This window comes from Poecile atricapillus, chromosome Z, assembly GCF_030490865.1.
Source record: "Poecile atricapillus isolate bPoeAtr1 chromosome Z, bPoeAtr1.hap1, whole genome shotgun sequence".
Taxonomy (NCBI): domain Eukaryota; kingdom Metazoa; phylum Chordata; class Aves; order Passeriformes; family Paridae; genus Poecile; species Poecile atricapillus.
In genome coordinates this window covers 13,029,148-13,045,842 of record NC_081289.1, presented here as the reverse complement: position 1 = coordinate 13,045,842, position 16,695 = coordinate 13,029,148, and the positions used below count along the sequence as shown (strand labels likewise).

Genomic DNA, 16,695 nt, shown 5'->3' with positions numbered 1-16,695 from the left:
TTTGGGGCTTCTTTTAAAACGTAATGCAGAAAAAAGAAGAGCTGTGCATACATTTTCAGAGCTATGTATTGACTGAAAATTAATGGCTAATGCATGTCTTAATTAATGACAATCTCTGACAAAGCAAATACATCACCATTCTTGCTAGAAGACCACCACAACAAAACCAAACAACCCAACAAAGAAAGGCGGGGGACACACACAGCCAAAACAAACTTCCTACCCTATAGCACGCTATTCAAATACAGCTCTGTCAGAATTCAGTTCAAAAATTCTAATAGCCTGATCTACACTGAATAAAATCAGAAACTTAAGGAATCAAGATTTTTTTTTTTGCCTGAAGAGCATTAAACAGATAAAACAAATCTTTTATCTAAAAGGAAGTGGAACATGATTGCAATATTAACTCACTGGTTTTTACCACCTTCATCACAAGATGAAGATTGTAAGAAAGCTTTTCTTTCCTTTGCCTACAGTTAACTATGGAAGAATGGAGGTGGTCACCAGCTTGCAATATCTACACAGCCAAGTTAATTCAAACAAACATTGCTCCTTATTTATGAGTAGCCATCCTCAACAAATGTCCGTAATGGGAGTGGGGGGAGATCTATGATAAATTAATAACACTACACCCACTTATTAAACAAAACTGTCACCTTATATATGGGCCATCCAATTATGATCACTACAGTGATGTCAAATTAGGAATGATGGAAAATAATTATTTTCTGCCATGTCAGAAACAGAAGCAGTGTCATAACATACTAATATTCCCAATATTTTTGTAAGTTCAGAAAGAAAATAACACAACCACTGGGGAATTTTATCTATGAAGAGACTGCTTATCCTTTGAAGCTTGGTATTTTAGATGAGTCATAAAATACTATCTGCTGTCATGATTTGGTACTTTCCAATTCCTTCAAGTATCCATCTATTTCAAGTAATTATTCTTTCAGAACTCTGACAAACTGTCATCCATGGCCTTTAAGAAACTGTTTTCGTAAGTACATTAATTTCTCCAACTCAGTGTTTAAGAAAGTATTTCTTCAAGTAGTACATGAATTTGAAAGACAGGAAGACCACTCTGGTTTCTCCAGTTAATTTCGGGGTCACAGAGTTAAAACTATTATAAAAACTGCTTGTCCAAAGTTCACTGATCAGCTCTTTACTGGGCAAAGTGGCTTATCGACTGTGCCTTAATTAACAACAGTCGAGGGCCTCCCAATTTTGTTAAAGTCTACTCTATTAGTGATAGTACACTCTGGAAGAATTTTGGCAACTTCTTAGATTCACCAAATTTTCTCATAATCACCCTACATCTTTATTATATGAGAAAAAAAAAATCCCTTATTCAAATAAATTTTGCTTTTATTTACTTGCAGTAAAAAAGTTTATCTTGCCCTAACAATAAAATATTCCTCTTAAAACCCAGACAAATTTCTGTTCAATCTGACTAAAACATCTTATGCAAGGACAAACCTCCTCACATCCATCACACTTCACCGTTTATTCATACTGGTTTACACTTTTAATGGCACTTCTCGTTGTTTCTAGAAAATAACAGGAGCTTTTTGACTCAACAGCTACATCAAGTCTAAAATATTTGAAGACTCACCATACTTCTCATGACCCACTTCGTGACACCAGGACCCTTTTTGTAAAAATTAATTGTACTCAAACAACAGAAGTATAAAAGCATTATACATTCAAAAATATTAATCTCTGTGGCTTTATACAGAGAACATAATTTATGCAATAAAGAACAGGAAATAACTCACACATTATCCCTGAGGTATTCCACTAAAACAACATTATTCTGTGGTCTAACAGAGACCACATTTCCTTTCTGTCATGTCCTACTAAGATCACTTGTGTCACATCAGAAGAAAAAACTTTTCCACTGGCACACAAAGGAGGAAAAACCCCCAAATATAGACAGCTCAGCTCTTGAATCAGAAGGTAAGTGGGTGATATCCTGAAATGACATCAGTAGTTTTCAACCTGCTAGACCCTATGCTGTATGTCTAAGAATACTAAAGCTCTCGCTTAGATGCACAGATAAAAAACTTTTCATAAAAACCAGTGATAAGAGATGGTGACAACACCAGTAACAATTTGTCTTAAACGTAAAAAAAACCTAAAGAAACAGCAATATATCAAGATAGCATTATTACTTATAATACTTACAGTAATATTATTTATTACAATGTGGTGAGGGTTTTTAGTTTGTCGGGGGCTTTTAAACCACGTTTATGTCTAATACCACAAAAATCAGAGGGAAAAAATAAAATAATAAATGAAATTAAATAATAAATGAAAACTGTCTTTGCTATTCTTCACATCTCTTGACAGCTTCTACACAGACAGTGTAGAAGTTCCTTGTTTTTCCCTTCCCATGAATCAATTTTCAGATTCTGTTGTCATGTAACAAATACAAAAAGCACACAAAAGTTACAGAAAATATATTTACTATAGAAGTTAGGAACAGAATTCAAAGCAACTTGATACTTAACATTTGTTTTCTACTTTATAAAGGGACATAAGTGGAATCATAAATTAAGCCTACAATTAAATTATGTCCTAGTTCAAATATAAGAATTTTCCCACATACACAGAAGATTACACTAACTGAAGTATGCTGATTGCTAAATCAGTTCCTCACATCACTAGGTATTACAAAAACACTAAATCTTTTTTTATTACTTCAATATACTAACCCCCAACAAAATGTAAAGTTCTTCAATACTTTTTTCTATCAATTGCAGTTATCAGCCATCACCTGTCAGCAATTACAAGATTTAAAAAAAAAAAGTTATTGGATGGTTTAGATGTTTCAAGATTTGGGAGATTTCATCACAGAATGCCTCTGCAAAGACAATTACCAGGATCTCCCTAAACACAGAGGTTTAAGGAGAAAAATCTAATTCTAATTAGCCTACAATTAGGCTCTTTCATTAGATGGAACAGTGCTGGTTTAAGATAAATAATTATTTAGATTTTATACTAATGCATACAACTTCACCTTGAAGTTCTTAACTAATGCCATTACAGATGTATTACCATCTCTATACTCTGTCTACTCTGTATTTTCACAGGGTCCATATACAAAATCGACCTAACTAGAGGTGAAAAATTAATCAAGATCTTCTAACCTATCTACATATGACAACTACCCTTCCTTAAAAGCAAAATTATGTAACTTGAAATATGTATTACAAAATACATAAAAGGTGAAAGTGGTAACTTTCCCGTATGTAGTAAATGGAGTAACTGAAATGGCCAAGAATAATAGTCAGTCCCCAACACCTAATAAGTTATTGTTTCCCAACTTACCCAGCAATGGACAGCTCACCTCATGTTTATGCAGAGCTTATTTCCGCTGAACACAAGCACCGAAGAGGCTCTCTTTTGCTAAACTAAGAGTACTGGTAAACCTCTTCCCTCACACCTTTAAATCCAGGCAAGAAATTAGTAACCATTTCCTGGAGCAGTATTAAGTATCAGAATACACACAATATATATGAAGGCTCATTTTCATGAGATGTGCACAAATTTTAAGGGAATTAACTTGAAACAACAAATAAATTTGCTGAAATGGTCAATTTTCCACTCAGGCACTGACCAAGGAACAAGAGAAGAAGAGTCATGAGGTTTACAAATAAAAATAAATTAGTGTTAAAACACATGAACTATCTGCATGACAGTCTTGAATCAAGCAAGACCTTTCAGTTTAACCAGCACACAATGCTAACCTGGTTATAACTTCAAGTCAATTTTAATGTCAAAGTATTCTACAGCACTAAGCCCAAACCAAAACTCTTAACTTCCATTTGCTCCCAGTAAAAAATTCAACACCACTGTGAGTCTAGGTTGGCTCCGAAGTTACAAAGGATCACTACAAAACTAATTACTGTTTCCTGTATCAATATGCAAGATGCAAAGATTTCCAAGATTGTATTATTGCTTTCAGACTTCTGCTGACTCCTGCGTATCTTATTGTTACTTGTTTATACAAAGTCATCTCGGGTAATAGATGGCCATAAGGTAGTATTCTGTTTTACTGTATTTTATTACTTCACCATGAATCTTCAACAGGTAAGCTGCATTTATTGAGAATGCAATCTAAACATTCTCCTCCCTCCAATTACATCATGTGTACACACATTTTGCAATCACGAGCAAAAGCAATTCTTGTCATACTTTCCTTCAGATTTACAGGCCAATAATGTTAACCCCTGGTCATAGGAACCACCCTTAACTGCAAGAAATCCACAAGAATGGGCCTAAGGAAAGTTGATACACCTATGCCCTAACACAATCTATACAGAAATCTAACTAAAAATGCAACTATCAATAGTTTGTCAGAATCCACAAACACAGAGTGAAAACTAATGTCCTGAACTGTCACAAAGCCAACAAACTAAGCTTTACTACTTGGCTTTCCTACCTACAGGGTTTTTTTTGCCCCTTTGGAATTTTTTGTTGTTGTTGTTTTGGTTTGGGAGGTCTGCGTATGCATGTTGGGTTCTGTTTGTTTGTTTGATTTTTTTAATTTTCTTTTTATTTGGGAAAAGAACAAGAGAGAAGATTTAAAGAAGATTTAATTAAATAAAATCATGCTTTTCTAAACTGCTGCTTTCTACCACTGCTCTGAGCATACATGTCTAACAAGAATTAGATTATTTTCAAAATTAGCAAGAAAAACTGGCATTTCAATGGTACACTCTAGATATACTTCCAATAATGAACTATACTGTGCACATGTATATATGGATATCAACACACAAATATGGAAAAAATATGCAGCATATATACACATACCATAAATAAATGTATAAAGTAATCAATATTTATTCATTGCTGTCTGTTTCTCAGGAGGTAACATGCCTTTAATCAGACCTAGAAGCGGAATACATTAATAAATTACTAATCTTACATACAAAGAAGTTTTCTCCGTTTCCCCTAACATGCTCCATAACCGTACCGATTTTCCTAAGAGATTAGGATGGATATCCACATTCCAGATGTTGCACCACTGCAGTGGCAGTAAGAACTGTGCAGCCTTAGAAACAACTGCAAGTACAAATTCAGACCTTTGCTACTGTTTGCTGCTTTCTATGGTAACATAACCTAAGTTAGCAGTTTACTTCTAATTTTTGCTGACACAAAAAAAAAAAAAAGGAGGAGTAGGAAAAATATGACATAGTAGGCACATTCAAATATACAAATTAAGACCTATTAATGACCAACTCCTGCAAATCATATAGAAGAAATAACCTGTTCCAGGAGAAATCTGGTATTTGTAGTGTGTGATCAAACATTCCCACTGATTTAATGTTTTCTATATCCCTCTCAGCAGTATCTTCTTCCTCATCACAAGACCCTCAATAATCTCCTATGCTGTTCAGGGTCACCTACACATTGCCAGTACTCATATCCATCTAACCTCCTTCTCACATGCCCCGTCAGACAGACAAAAATCCAAAAAGGTACCTGCTATGGCTGGTTTGAAGTAACACTTAACAGGCAGCGGCAAAAATCATTATGCTTCCTCTCCGTTTCTCACAGGACACTGCTCATAGCTGCTCCCATCTCCTTTTGCATTTTCAGTAAGCTTCAGAGAGCTCAAGGCTATTAAGTTCCTAGCCCTGTCAAATTTCTGTTGTATTACACTATTGGTTGTACTGACACAGATCTACTTAATCATTAGACCAACTTATTTAAAAACATTGCCATTACAACCAGCTACAAAGTAAGACTCCTCCTCCAACTTTGCTTTAAAATAGTGCCAATAAGCATGATTTACTAACACAGAATAGCTTGGGTTGGAAGGGACCTGAAAGATCATCCAATTCCAACATCCCTGCCATAGGCAGGGACACCTCTGCTACCAGGTTGCTCAGGGCTTCAACACTTACAGCAATGGGACATTCACAACTTCTCTGGGCAACTTGTCTCAGCTTATGAACATACTGAGACAAACACGGGATTTTACACTCAAAGACCACAGTCACGTTTGGAATGACAGCAAAACTTTATGAATTGGTTAGAGTTTAGCATCTAAAACAGAGAAATAAGAAAACCCTGCCTCCTTCACGGTATCCAGGATTTATGCATAAAACCCTTTAGTTTCCATCATGTAATAAGGTTTCCATCGGTACAGAGGTCATACATGCACTACACAAACTCTAGTCTGCACAAAACAAGGCACACCTCTCCGTACACACCAAGAGTCAGTCTGCCAGTTTAGCCAAGCCTCTGCTATACACCAAAAGCTGCCTTCCACTGGACATAAGCTATTTTCCTTTACTATCTGGTACAACAGTGCTGCTCTTGCTTATTCCTGTGAGCGAAAGCAAGGTCTGCTCCTCAAGTATTTATGCCAGTCTCTTAAAATATGAAGACTTGCCCTTACCTCTTGTCTCTCTTCACTCCTTTTCTTCACTCAGTGGAAGTTAGACAAAATATGGGACTAGGAAGAGAAAGAGAATGAGTGGTAGAAGGGAAATAATGGTAAAAGCAGCTACAGAAGAATGAGAATTAGTTTATTGAACAGAAATCAAAGAAGCAGTAAGCAGAGATATAATAATGCACACCAGGCTAACAGATTTTAGGTTTTTTATTTGCAGAACTCAACAACCCAGGACTGAAAATTAACTGCCAATTGCTTGATGTCTGTAAGTTTACTAAACACCTGCTATACTTCTGAAAATAAATCACACAAAAAAGGCCTAGCCATTCAAAAAACATCAGTTATTTGAGCTGGAGAGCCAAGGAACTGTAAAATACAAAACAAGTACAGCACATGAATAGGAGTAAAATTATTTTCTCATAGCAAAATTGCCACGTATATACTACCTACCTAACACTAGCCTATTATAGTCTATCACTGAGAAATGTAAAATGCCTTTAAAGAGAAAAATTCAAAGGATAAGAACACTAATGAAGTTGTTTCCCAGTAAAAATACCTTGGCTTTACGTCATTTTTTTGCATCAGCTATTTTACTGCCAATTATTTCTCCATCTAGCATAAAATGATAAAAAGCTGTTGATTAAACTGGGACAAACTGCCTGTGATTACTCTAGTGTGCAATTACTCTTGAAGAAAACATTTCATCTGTTACCTTACACCATTATTCCTGACGAACATTCTAAAATATAACGGCTTTCTGTAAGTATATTCAGTCCACATTCTGTAAGAATACCCTAATTCATGTCTACAGACATGCATGGGCTAAGTCTACTTATTTTTTATCAAATGTAACAGTACACTTCATGGCGATTCAGTCACCAATACTCCCAGTAAGTACAGATTTTGGGGTGAAAAAATACGTGGCTAAAAATAGATACTGGTAATGCCTTCAACACTAAACATTTTGCAGGCTTCATGACATCAAATAAACTAATTAATTTTTTCTAAGCTGCTTAAAAAGACTTGGGAGTCTACTGTAATTATTAGCTACCAACTACACAAGTAATAAATTCTCTTGATTTATTTCAAGTCTGACTTCAGCTAAGCATATTTTTGTTTTGAAATGTTTTCACTTATGTCATTTCAAAAACTAGCTCCTCTTTTTTATCCATGTCATTTGATTTACATAAATAGTACTTCAACCTTTACTCATGGAAGCAATTTGTAGACATTCACCTAACTGCTACACTTGTGCCTAGGAATCTAAACACGATCAAGTCAGAAAGTCACATTCATTCACACAAACTTTTAATTCTTTCTGGCAGTTAGAAGAACTCCTTTGTGTAAGTTTAACTACAGTTCAACCTGGACTGTATCTTTTGGTAACAATTTGGCAGTATTTCAATGCTCTTTACAAAAACTTGGGGAAGATACTGGCAAGAAAAAAAGAGGGAACAGATGGAGGGACTATTTCATGTTCAAGGACACACAAAAAAAATACAGAACTCTAAGATCAAAAGATCCTTCATACTTTCAAGAAAACAAAACCAAATTTATTTTCTATTTCAATTACTCTGCAAAACTGTATCATTTGGGTTAAGAAATTTTGATTCCATGCATTTTAACTCTATAGCTTTGTGTTTTCAATGAACATTTCAGTATGTTTTTCAACTGCAATAACAGAAATACCTGATCTTTAAATAAGCACAAAGACATTCTGCCCAGTGATGGAAGCTCAATAAACAGCTTTAATTTGCACTACTACTGCCACACAGCAGGGAACAACAAGCAGTGTTCAGCTTTTGTCTTTCAGCACAGGAGACATCACTGGAAATAAGACAAGAGAACAAGCATCTAAAAGTACCCCACAACATAGTCATTCATAATGATCCTTCATAATATCAAAGATATTAAGTATTTGTATCAAATGTTCCTATCCTAAGCAAAAGAAAAAAAAAAATCAGTGGAATTACTTGGTAAGGCATTTGATGGAGGAACCTTACCCTTATCACCAGTAAAATAACTACTGTATTGTTTATGAATTATATATAAAGTATTCATGTTTCTTTCACAGGTCTAGAATGATAGGTTTGGAAACCAAAGGAGACATGAAATCATGCTGTACCTTCCTCAAAAGTTGTATATAATTTGATGAAATTCTCAAGTCTTCAGTTTAAGCTGAACTGACTAAAACCAGTTTTAGTCAATAAGTTTTAGTAAGTTTGCCTTATTGGAAAACTTTCTTTAAACCAATAGTTAAAACAGGATTAACCACCTAGACTTGAATATCATCTATCTTGTGATACAGTTTTCAACTCAGGCCCATTATAACCACTCTAATTAGAAGTTGGATCCCCCTGTCTACTGAAGGCAAGCTAAGAGCATTACCAACTGTCAAAAATCCTCAGCCCTATCAGTCTAGAAAAGTTAAACAGTAATGAACACTAAACAAATTTAAATATTCAGACCTCCTCAAGGTAAAAGGCCCAAATCTACCAGTCTAAGTAGAACTTTAAATTTTTGAGTGGCAAATACAGGCTATTAGTTTTATCAGTTTCTGTGACCAATAAATAACTGTTCTGCACAACAACTTGAACTCTGAAATGGAGACATGAATGTGGTGGATGGACCATTTGGTGAATAAGGAACTGGCTGCATGGTTGCACTCCTAAGAGCTGCAAACTGTCAAGCTCGATGTCGCTGTGCAGACAAGCGATGAGAGGCATTCCTCACAAACTGGTATTGGGACCATGGCTATTAAAAACCTTTGTTGGCGACATGGATTAAACACACTCTCAGCAAGTCTGCCAATGCCATGAAGCTCTGTGGTGTGGCCAACATGCTGGAGGGAAGGGAGAGCATCCAGAGGGACCCTGACAGGCTTAAGAGGTGGGCCTCTGTGAACCTCATGAAGTTCAGTACAGCCAAGTGCAAGGTGCTGCACCCATGCACACTGTCAGGGAAACACAAGTACAGGTTGGACAGAGAATGGGTGGAGAAAGAGCCATGAGGAGGACAGAGGCTTGCAGCTGCTGGTTGATGAGCACCATGACACAACTCAGCAGTCTGCACTCTCAGCTCAGAAAGCCAGCCATGCCCTGGGCTGCATCACAAGCAGCATGGGCAGCAGGTAAAGGGAAATGATTCTGCCCCTCTACTCCACTCTCAAGAAATCCCACCTGCAGTTCTTTGTCAAGCTTTGGGGTCTGCAACACAAGAAAGAAGTGGATCTGTTAGAGCAGGTCCAGAGGAGGTCACAAAGATAATCCAGAGGCCTAAGCACCTCTCCTACAAAGGCAGAGAGAACAGGGGTTATTCAGTCTGGAGAAGAGAAGGCTCAACAAAGCCTTTCAATACTAGGGGGGGGGCTTATAAAAAAAGAGGGAGAATTACTTTTTACATGAATAGACAGTAATAGGACAAGGGGGAACAGTTTTAAACTAAAAGATAAGAGATTTAGATTAGATTTATTTAGAAGAGATTGTTTACAGTGAGGGTGCTGAGGCACTAGGAACAGGTTGCCCAGGGAAGCAGTGCATGTCCTACTCCTGGAAGTTCAAGGCCAGACTTTGATGAGGCTTTGAGCACCCTGGTCTAGTGGAAGGTGTCCCTGCCCATGGCGACGGTGTTGGAACAAAGTGGTTTTGAAGGTCTCTTCCAGCTCACACCATTATATGATAGATAAGAGGCCAACAACAGATTACATGCCTTCCTTCTTAAGTTGCAATATAAAGTACAATAATGTCATTAAAATTTAGTCTTATCATCCTGTCTTTGAACTTAATAGCAATTTACTTTTGTGATGAAGTTATAAAAGTGAATGATTACCTAGATTATAATGGTATAAAATACAAAAAACGTAAGTACAAATGAGAATAAAATAAAAATGCTTTCCTTAACCTGAGCCTGCAATGTGAAATTTTAGTATCTACACTATCCAAGTGCTAATTTTAAACTTTAAAACTAGGAACAATACTATTCTGTCAAGTGCTTGATTTGCAAAATTGCTGATCCCTTCAAAGTCTCACTTAGCTTTTAAAGCACTGGATCTCCATCTAAGCAGTGTATAAACTCACATGAAACAAGAGGTTGAACTTCAGTATACAATATGCAAAAGTAACAAACATACTCTACTCGCAAAGGATGCAATCTGTGTGCTACTATAATACATTCTTCACATGCACTTTTGAAACACATCATTTGAATGGACACTGATTTACTAAAGTTCTTACCCATATTTTAATTTTGAAAAATAAGATACAAAACCACTTAGGTCAGGCATGTTAAAGAAATATTCTCTGTGCAATGAAACTGTCTTCAAAGGTTTACAGATAACCTTTTGAAAATTTTCTAACAACCAACACAGCTTAAACCTTGCCTGCTTCATTAAGACTTGTAAGAGGAAATAAAAATAATCTCACTATCTCCTAGCAAGTATATGAAACCTTGAAAAGGTTTCTTTTAAGTACTTGTTTGTTATGCCTTAAAGGTTAACAGCAGTTTTTCTTTGAACACAACTACAGCACATTTTTTTCTGTAATGTGAAGGTCATGAGCAGAATTTTGGATCCTCAAAGAGATTAGGTTTTGTGAGTACAACTCTTTGGTTACTAAGAAAATGGGAACACTGAAGCAGACAGAAATATTCATCTTGCGCCATTCAAAAGAACACTACAATTAGTATTTAAAATAATCCTGAATTTGGAAGCATGAAATTGAGCGTTTTTCCCATAATCCACATTCCACATCTGTGGAAACTTTTCTTCCCCCCACAGATGTCTTAAGTGTCACTCTCAGCAATAAATCAGAACTATTTGCACAGTGGAAAAACAAACAGTGTAAACAGTGTACCTGTTGAAAAAACACTGTCCAACAAAATATGCCTTTGAGAGATTCACAAATGCTCATTTGTAAGGAAGTCAAGAGGCAAATAACATAGACGCACTTCTTCAGGATCTCTGTAGAAGTCTGAATTGGGTGCTATTTTATATCTTTACCCATCTATACCCCTCCCACTAAATTTTGTTAGAATGTCACGTGACAACAGCAAAATACTTTCATTAAACCTTCATTTACATTAATCTAGTTAGAACAATACCACGATTACATACACCACTCCTTAACTCAGTCCCACAAATAGTCCTTACTAAAATTAGTATTAGCATGCAGGCAAAATTAAGACTGTCCTTAGTCAAACCAAGATCATAACTGGAGAAACACTTCAGCCTTTAGTGTGCCACTGATTTCTGATTTCCTCTGCTTTCCAACAGAACTTCAATAGTTGTGTGTGCTGAAGTTGTCCAAGAAAAATCAGGGGCTGCATTATTTTAAAGCTACCTGAAGAGGTTATTTAGTCCTAAGAGAAACTTTCCCTAGATTTAGTCTAAAGAGTAAGTATTATTTCCCCTCTGGAATTTCCCAGAGGGCAGAAACACTCACCAAAAAGGCTAAGTGACAATTAAGCAAATTTTTCCTTTAGATATGAAAAACTTCAAGATACATAAATGGTTTCATAACTCAAATCCATACTATTGCATTTGTAACACAATGTTTGTGGAACAGAAACATGTATTAAAAAAAAGGAATTTAGATTTCAAACCTTCCCTCTTTGAAGAAGTTTGTATTAATTTTGGGGGAGAGGGGTATTTCATTTTTTATGAATATATAAATAAAAACATCAATGGAGTTAAAAAATAAAGGTAGAATTTGTTTTGTATTCTCATCTCCTTAAATCACAAATCTGTTTTTACAAATGGAGAAACTGAGTCACAAAGGCAAACTGACTCATTAAAACTCATACAGGAAAACTCAGAAAGATCTCTAAATTCCCAAGAGGTTCTTAGTGCATAAAATAAACTGTAAAATTTGAAAATTAGTATTTTTTTGGTTATTTCATTATTGTCCCCCAAACACTTTTTGTAACATGTACAAAGTTATTTTCCTCTAACTGTGAATCAGATGTCTGCCTGAGAACATGAAAGAGGCCATGAAGAGCTACAGACTGTACAGCATCAAGAACAGGAGCTTTCAACTGAAAGCAAGGAAAGAAAAAGGCAAAAAGTTTCCATAAAGGCACATATACTCTTTAAAGTCTTATTCTTGTGCTCTCAAATAAAGAGAATAAGACATGGAAAAAAAATAAATTGTATTTATATAAATAAAGATGATGGGAGCATGCGTTACTGGAGAATTAACAAAATCACTCAGCCTTTGGCCTCAAAACACACTAAAGGCATGCATTAACAACACCCTCAAAGTCTAACTATCCTACTGTTCAACTTCAGGTATACCTTAAATCCCACATCAGTGCTATTCAAATTAAAATTCATCAGAGATTGACGACAGCTTTGCCCCTTCAATACCTTACTTTTGATTGCTTAGCAAATCCAGAAGGTTCTAAAGCTATATTGGAATAGGAATTCATATTGCATTAATTTAAAGGACAAGATTAAAGACACGCATTTAAAAAAAGGTGAAAATTTATTTTTTGCTATTGTTGTTTCAAACATACAATTTGCAGCTTCTATAGTATGTATCAGAGTACACTACACCAACTACCAAATAATGAATCCTTGTGACCTCCCTTCCCCCCACTCAAACATATTTATAGTGGTGATACTAAAAGGTTCATATTTCATTTAGGAAAAAAATTAGAGGTTACAAACCACACCTTCCCTCAGTACTTGTATCTTGTATGTGTATTATCACATATACAATTTATATAACAATATACAAAATAAACTGAAAAAAATGTAATGCAAAGATTACATGGCAGCAGAAGAAATTCCGTGTCGTGAAATAAAGTAACAGGTTATAATCTCACGTGCATTAGTCCCTTAAATTCATTTCGTATTCTCAAACTTTGAATACATGGAATTACTACACCGATGTCCAGTGAAGGTATTTCCTAGATGAACATGACGTTCACATATGTGCTTCCACAAAAATATTTTGCTGTCTTAGTGATCGTAATCCACTACTCGCATTGATATATATTACTGATTTTATGTCGTTAGTAGGACAGACAGTTCTACAGTATCGATCACAAACGCAGCTTTTCCGATCTACTAAACTGACATACATACTACCTTACAGCACCATATACACACCCCTCGAAGGAGCTGCTTGAGTCTGCTGCCTCTTTTCCACCCCCCTTTTCCCCGACAAGAGTGGTCTCGTTCACTTGCCTTTCACACACATAACCAATAAAATTAATCAGCTGGAACACAGCATTTTTAAATCGCAGTAAAGTCAAGAGATGTTTTGTACGTTATTTGAAGGGAACAGCCTTTTCATTTAAACATAGTAAGACACTAATATGCTGCAGACAAACGCACTGCATGGGGTGTGGAGGACCCGAGCTGATTAGATTACCACAACATCAGCCTGAGGCCGCCATTTTTAGAATCTCTAAAGGACAAAAGAGGGAAATTAATAAATTTACTCCACATTTTTTTAAAAGTAACTTTAAAAGTATAGTGATGATAACCAATTAATCATGCATTGCAAGTACTGACATGGATATCTCCTGCTTTTCTCTGATCTGAACCTTAAGTAACAAAAATGCTTCGTTATTATTCCTTTAAGCTATTGTAAATAAACAGACTAAAACATTCCTAAACCCAGATGCAGCACTGAACTTCTGCTTTTGACGACACGTAGCACGTACCATTTTAGGGACCTCAGGGCTTTCAGAGACCGCACATTCCCTAATAGCCGAGTATGGGGGAATACAGGACCTTTATAATCAGGCTATATTATGTTTCTCTACCCTATTTAGTAGTACACAGTGAACCGTTTGTTTCTTTTCCCCTGTGTCTGCAGCAATACGGTCTAACCCACCAACACTTACTGCTTCAGGAAAGAGACTGATATATGCCACCCAGGGAACCCGAACACTGCCTGCAGAAACTAAAGCAAGGAAGAGGTGCACCAGTGTAACTACTTACAGCCTCGAGAAAGGGGGTGGGGAGAATGATCCCCTTTTAAATTGGCACAGAAACTCCTGGGGACAGCTCTCCGTTTGTCCAGGTTACACCACGAAACAGAGATATTAACAGGGAGGCAGGCAGGGAGGCGGGGGTGTGGAAGGCAAAGAGATTAGGCCTATAACGAGCCATTTTAGTACCACAAAGCAAAAATATACAGGATGGAGGAAAAGAATAGGCTTCCCCAAGCTTCGTAAAACTCAATACGCAGTCCCAATAACGCACAAACCCGTTCTGAAAACCGCCAGCCCAAGGAAGCCTATGCTGTCACATAATAGCTCCTTTTGGCTCATTTTCCAAGCATAATGCATAAATCTGGCGTAACTGCCAAAAAATTCTCCTCAGCTCCTCCAGTTACAGTAACCCGCCATATTCATAAGATATAGCGACAGCCTGCCATTTTTTAACCAAACCCCACAAAAGGAAAAGCAAATTCAAGGCAACTTAAACAAAAATTAAACACATTTCAGGGTTAGAAGGAATTATACTCGCACCGAAGGTAATGAGACATGACCGTCGCATTTCACTCCCTTTTTCCACCCCCCCCCCTCCCCCAAAGCACCCACAGCAGAATATGCTGGTAATAACCAAAGACTCACCTGTAATGGTCACAGGCCAGGCAGTAGGACCCCTCAGCTGAGCCCCTTCTCTATCCCAACCAAAACAATGCAACAGCCCCACTGCGGATATCCCTACCCTAGGCAGGACTCAGCCCTCAGTAGGCTCTAGTAAAAGAAAGAAAAGGGAAAGAGGAGACCCCCCCTCCCCCCAAACCTAGCTCAGTGCGCAGAACCCTACAGGGACCAGCTCAAAGGCGCCTTTGCCCTGGGACCTGTGTACAAACCCCGCTGCTGCCGCCGCTGCTCCCGTGCCTCCCTCCCTCCAGCCTCCTACGCTCCCTTCTATGTCACTGCCTCTCTCTGGGAAAATGGCGTCCGCTCTCCCCTCCCTCCCCCTGCACGGGGCTCACCCGCCCCGCCTGACAGGGGCAGGGTTACCAAGGCGAAGCCAAACAGCCGCCATTTTGCTTACGGGCCGGGAGCGCAGCCCGCGCCAGCCGAGCCCTCAGAGTCCATTTTGCAACACGCTGAACGGCTCCGGGGTCTGGGCGCGGCCGCGGCACCAGACTGCGGCAGGGGCTGGGCAGGGGGGCCGTGAGGAGGGAAGTAGGGCAGCGGAGGAGGGGCGGCGGCAGCGGGGGCTGGCGCCGGGGGCGATCCGCAGCCCCGGCGGCGCAGCCCGCGCGGGAGGGGCGGGGGCTCCGTCCCGGCCTGTTGTGGGGCCGAGCGCGGGCGGGGGCGAGGGTGTCTGAGTCAGAGCTGCATCCTCGGAGGAATAAAAGCCAAAATTCCCTCCTTGGCCGCTCTCACACCCTCAACCTCCGGCTTCTTCCTCACGACCGTCGATGCTGTCAGCATATGTGTTCTTTATGAGTCTCTAACAGCACATTTTCGGCCTAAACTGCGCGAAAAGCCGGAGACACCCGCCGGATCTCAAACGCAGAAGAACTACCTGAGGGGCGGGGAAGAGGGGAGAAAGAAAGCGGCAATTTTTTGCAGACTTGCTCAGGAGGTTTTGGCTGAAACTCTCAGTAAGACACTCGAGGCTGAGAATCTTCCCCGAAGCGTTTAGGACTCAAAGGCAAGTGGGAGAAAGCTTCTTTCCTTAAAGCGAGTGGGACAGCACTCGCTGAAGGCACTTCTGTAGGGAAGGAGGCAAGCGGCGAACGAGCCTCGTTTGCCCTCTAGGGAACAGCGCTCGGGGAGCAGGAATGGCGCGCTTCCGTCCAGACCAGCGGGCGCTGCCAAAGGCAGGAGCTCGCTCAGCCTTTCAGGGCAGACACAGCCCCGCCATTCGTAAGGCGCTCCCTTCCTACCACCGTATCTCCTCCCAGCTCCCGCTGTACCCGTACGCCGCCCTGCCTCCCCTGCCCGGCTTCAGCCCCTCCAGCGATATGGCTGATGGAGGGAGGGGAGGCGGCGGCTGGGGTTTCGTTCGACGCCCACCAGGGGCTGAGCGAGCCTCCTTCAGTGCGCAAACTCGGGGCACCAGATAAAAGCTGGGCTGGCAGCTCTTACCCTGCCTCGATGGAGCCACCACATTCGGGTGACTGGAGAAGCAGTTAGCAGCAGCGCCATAGACTAGCGTCCCCCCACACCTTGGGCACAGAGAGTTTGAGGCTCTAAACAGCTGCTGCTGCGGCAGGAGGGAGCCGAGGTGAAGGGATCTGCTAGCTGGTTGGACGTAGAGGAGGCGGCTGTAATGGGGCATTAAGTCTGAGGGAGGAGGGGGGGCG

At 39.1% G+C, this 16,695-nt stretch overlaps 1 protein-coding gene across 5 annotated transcripts in view; it reads right to left on the bottom strand.

Annotated features, from left to right (window-relative positions):
- The window catches only part of LOC131572654 (inactive histone-lysine N-methyltransferase 2E-like), a 56,788-nt gene extending 41,514 nt beyond the window's left edge, over positions 1 to 15,274 (bottom strand). The window contains exons 1-3 of one of the 5 annotated variants that reach the window (XM_058825905.1): positions 14,999 to 15,273; positions 6,416 to 6,472; positions 4,822 to 4,899 (exon numbers count right to left, since the gene is read on the bottom strand). The gene's annotated coding sequence lies outside the window, so the exon portion shown is untranslated. Of the gene's footprint in view, positions 1 to 4,821; positions 4,900 to 6,415; positions 6,473 to 14,998 lie in introns of all 5 variants that reach the window. The other 4 variants (XM_058825904.1, XM_058825906.1, XM_058825903.1 and 1 more) reach the window with 4 other exon arrangements.
- Positions 15,275 to 16,695: the final 1,421 nt, after the last annotated feature.